Raw genomic sequence first — 5,000 nt, forward strand, 5'->3', positions numbered from 1 at the left:
ACAAGCGAAAAATATTTCTTTACAAAAAAAATCAATCATGGTAATGCCAAATGAAAAAAAAAATTTGTTTATGTGTTTGGTTATGCACAATACAGCTAATAATAATGATAATAAAAATATTTGAATGCAATGAAGAGTTTGGAATAATCTTGCTTAGAGATTCTTCATTTCCATTCAATCGTTCTTTAGAAATTCGCATTTTTAGAGTTAGACAAAACAAAACGATAAAGAAAAATATGTGTCAACCAAAACGAAAACGAACGAGAAAGAAGACGAATAGTTCTGAAATAAAACGATGGCATTTTGATTGACTCAGCAGTGGAATTGAACAGCACGTGTAATGTAATATAACTTCAACATCACATATCATTATGAATTCACCGAGACGATTGTTTAAACTCTGGTTTTCTGGCGAATATTACCGCAGTAAAAGAGAGAAGAGTGAACCAGTCTAGTATATCTGCGTATGTGCATATATTTGTGTCTGTATCCCTATGTATGTGTTCGTATCTCTTAATATATCAAAGCTTGTCGAGCTGTATATGAATGTGGATTTATTTGTGTACGTATCCCTATGTGTTTATGCGTATCCCTCTGCAGATAAAACCTTGTATATCTGTGAATATATATGCATTTATATGTGCATACGTATCCCTCTATATATACAACAAGGAGGCACTGGCACTTATTTTGCAAAATCTTTCTTTTTCCGGGGCACCGCAAAATTGGGAAGATGCCTCACTTCATGTGCAAAAACACCAGGTCGCTGGATTATCTGCTTTGCCAAAGTTAAGTTGCGCCATCTCGCCATATGCTACGATTCCTGCGCTCCAAGAGATCTGAGGCCAAATGTAATTTGGCCTCAGATTAGTGAAGTTACTCCCGGAGCATTAAAAAAGGTTAAAAGGTTGCGTAGTTCCCAAACAAAACAGAAACATAGTGTGCACGTAGATACGTGACTTGCAACTTGACTTGCAAGGCAGACAGACAGATAAAAATCCAATAACAACACAAACACATAATTATTTGCGTGCAATTGCGTTGAGAGCAAAGCGAAAGACCGCAAAAGACATCAACGGCGCCTGCGTGGAACTTTTCCACTTGGCTTGGAGGGGATTCGATCGCCGGTCTCCCGAGTGGGAGGCAGCGACCATATCCATTCCGCCATTGCGGTCCGATTAATATTGACAGGTGTTTGTCTATTTAAATGCAATATTTCCCGCGATGATTATTAATCTAATTAATGCCTTCGTGAGACAGTTAATGTGTGTGTGTGTGTGTGTGTGTGTGTGTGTGTGTGTGTGTGTGTGTGTGTGTGTGTGTGTGTGTGTGTGTGTGTGTGTGTGTGTGTGTGTGTGTGTGTTGCGAATGCTCTTTTTGAGTATAACAGTAATATACAACATTTTCAAATTAAGGGTAAACGGGATATGCTACATATTCATTTTATTTAACATATATCAGATGAATTGATAGAATTAAAAATTATAATAAAAAAAAAATAATGATAATGATGATAATGACAATGATAATGATAATGACGATGATGATAGTTATTATTGACAATAATGATAATTATAACGATAATAATAATAATAAAAATAATAAAAATTAATATATTTATCATTATTATTACTACTATTAGTAGTAGTAGTAGTATAAATGATTATCATTATTATTGCTGTTATTATGGTTATCATTATACATAGCAAGAACAACAACGACAGCAACAATGACAATATTCACGGCAATGAAACAGTTATCGATGGAATAACAAGATTCTCAATGATCGATGCAATTTTTCCCATTTAGATTATGCAACCCGAAAAAAGGAGTGGAAATTCACTCAAAAGAAGAAGGTGAAAATAAAGCAAGAGGAGGAAGAGAAGGAAAAGAAGAAAGAGGGAAAGGGAAAACGGATAAAGGGCAAGAGGGAGAAACGGAGTGGAGAGCAGGAGAAGGAGAAGAACAAGGAAAGGAAAAAGAGACGATAACAAGATAGATAACCTGATAAGTAGATAGTTTCAGACGGAGATAGATGGGTAAGTAGACATTAAGACAGAGATAGAAAGATAAATAGATAAATAGATAGAAAGATAAATAGACATTAAGACAAAAAGATATTTATAATTATAGGCATAAACTCAGCTATATACAGATAGACGTGGATAGATAGATAGGGTTAGAAGGTTGGGACCTTTTAAATAAGGTAAAAACAGGATATGTACTCGCAGCTTGCTTTTCATGGAAGCCGGACTTGACGATTTTTTTCAGGTAAAGGAAAAGAGATTCCACCTTACATTTTACAGCAAGTATAAAGCTTGACCTGTTTCCATATCTGACGTCAATCATCACTAGGGTTTGCAAGCTGTTGCTAAAATGTGTTGAAAGTTTGTTTGAGAGTGACGGCATCTGCGGAGATCTCAACAATGCCTTGACACGGAACTACTGTTAATATAGCATCTTTTTTTTCCTGTGTTTTTTTTTTTTGTACTACTATTTGTAAGCGTAATGAGTCGATAAAATACCGGTACTGTTTGAGCAACAAATGATATGCTTCATTCATTAAAAATTAATTCCAACTTTAACCGCAGAACTGTAGACCATAATTGTTTAGGTGAAACACGGCGTCCATCCCCGTAGAGTTTCATTCTATTACAGTGTTTTTAGTCTGTTTTGCTCTGTAAATCATGCTATTTCTTCCCCAAAATACATTGCGAAGCCGACGTTTACACACGTTTGTCAACCTTGCCGTCGGGGAATATAAGTTACGTCACTCGTCAACGCGTCAAATGCAACGGAAAACACCAGCGTAACAGCATTGAACAACGAGGGAATATTGCAATAAAAAAATAATTGTTTAAAAAGTCCGAGGCCTGTTGAAACTTGAAATTTACAATTGTTATTATTATAATTATGATGATAATAATGGTAATGATAATGGTAAGGAAAATGATAATGATAGTGATAATCATAATTATAATTATAATGATAATAATTATCATAATTATAATGATAATGACAATGATAATAAAAATGATGATGATAGTATTATTGACAATAATTATAGTAATAGCGATGGTAAAGATAATAACAATAATAAGAATTATTACTATTATTATTGTTATCATCATCATCATCATCATCATAACTATTATTATTATTATTATCATTATTATTATTATTATTATTATTATTACTATTATTATTATTATTATCATTATTACTATTCATTATTATATTATTATTATCATTACTATTATTATTAGTAGTAGTATTATTATTATACTTAGCAAGAACAACAACAACAGCAACAATAACAATAATCATGACACTGAAACTATTGATAATGGAATAATAAGAGGAGGAGAAATTCACACAAAAGAAGGTGAAAATTAAGCAAGAGGAGGAAGAGAAGGAAAAGAAGAAAGAGGGAAAGGGAAAAACGGATAAAAGACAAGAAGGAGAAGCGAAGTGAAGAACAGGAGTAGGAGAAGAAGAAAAGGAAAAAGAAACGATAAGATAAATAACCTGATAAGTAGATAGTTGCAGACGCAGATAGATGGGTAAGTAGACAGTAAGACAGAGAGATAGAAAGATAAATAAACACTGAGACAAAGAGATATTTATAAGTATAGGCATAAACTGACCTGTATACAGATAGAGGTGGATAGATAGGGTTAAAATGTTGAGAGCTTCCCAGACAAGGTCAAAACAGGATATATATTCACAGCTTGCATGGGAGACGGACTGATAAAATCTGATATAAACAGAAGCGCATGGCCATTTACGTGCGACTGTGTGAAAACAAGCGAAAGACCGCAAAAGACATCAACGGCGCCTGCGTGGAACTTTTCCACTTGGCTTGGAGGGGATTCGATCGCCGGTCTCCCGAGTGGGAGGCAGCGACCATATCCATTCCGCCATTGCGGTCCGATCAGAATCAAAGCTATTTGTACAATTAAAGCAATATTTCTTACACTAATTACTAATCAATTTGATGTCTTAGTGTTTGCATGAAAGTGAGTGTGTATGTATTTGTATGGAGGTGTATGTGTGTGCGTGCGTATGTATGTGTGTGTGTTTGTGTTGTATTCACGTGTGTGTGTGTGGCTGTTTGTGCATTGTCTTGTGCCTCTTTGTGTATGCCTGTTTTATGTGTGATTTTACGAATATATCTGTGTATATAATAGCTTGTATTATATATCGGGTACAGCAGAGACACACATAAAACATACGAACACACGTACACACAAAAGATGTTTAAACATTCCACATCGACAGGAATGCTCAGAAAAATAACAGTTATAACATCTTTACACACTTCATCATGACATCCGGTTAAGTGATGCACATTCGGACGATTTTTCACAAAGATCCGGGTTACGGGATGCGTTTTTAAAGAATCTTTCTTTCTTGTTCATCTTGGCTTACCGCTTTCTCCGTCTGTCTGTCTGTCTGTCTGTCTGTCTGTCTGTCTGTCTGTCTGTCTGTCTGTCTGTCTGTCTGTCTGTCTGTCTCTTTTTCACTCTCTCTCTTCTCTCTCTCTCTCTCTCTCTCTCTCTCTCTCTCTCTCTCTCTCTCTCTCTCTCTCTCTCTCTCTCTCTTTCTCTCCAACAAGTGGAGAAGAAGAGAAGTAAAGAACAGAAGAAAAAAGAAGTATAGGAAGAGGAACAGAAGAGAAGAATATGAAGAGAAGAGAAGCGAAGAGGAAAATAGGAAGAGAAGGAGAAAGAAATCGAAATCTTGTCCTTTTGAGACGCTCCTCGTCGCTCTTCTGTTATTTTTTTCATTATTATTATTATTCCTTTTCTCTGTTTCTCTTCGTTATTTTATCGTATTTTCAAATCACTCGTTTTCGTTGATTTTATTTCCGTTTGTTCTTTACTGTATTTTATCTGTCTGCTTATCTATCTATTCATCTTTTTTTTTTTTTTTTTTTTTTTTTTGTCTCGTCTCATATGCAAACAAGTATTGTTTTGTTAAGAATTAATTTCACGTCA

This window comes from Penaeus chinensis, chromosome 37, assembly GCF_019202785.1.
Source record: "Penaeus chinensis breed Huanghai No. 1 chromosome 37, ASM1920278v2, whole genome shotgun sequence".
NCBI lineage: Eukaryota > Metazoa > Arthropoda > Malacostraca > Decapoda > Penaeidae > Penaeus > Penaeus chinensis.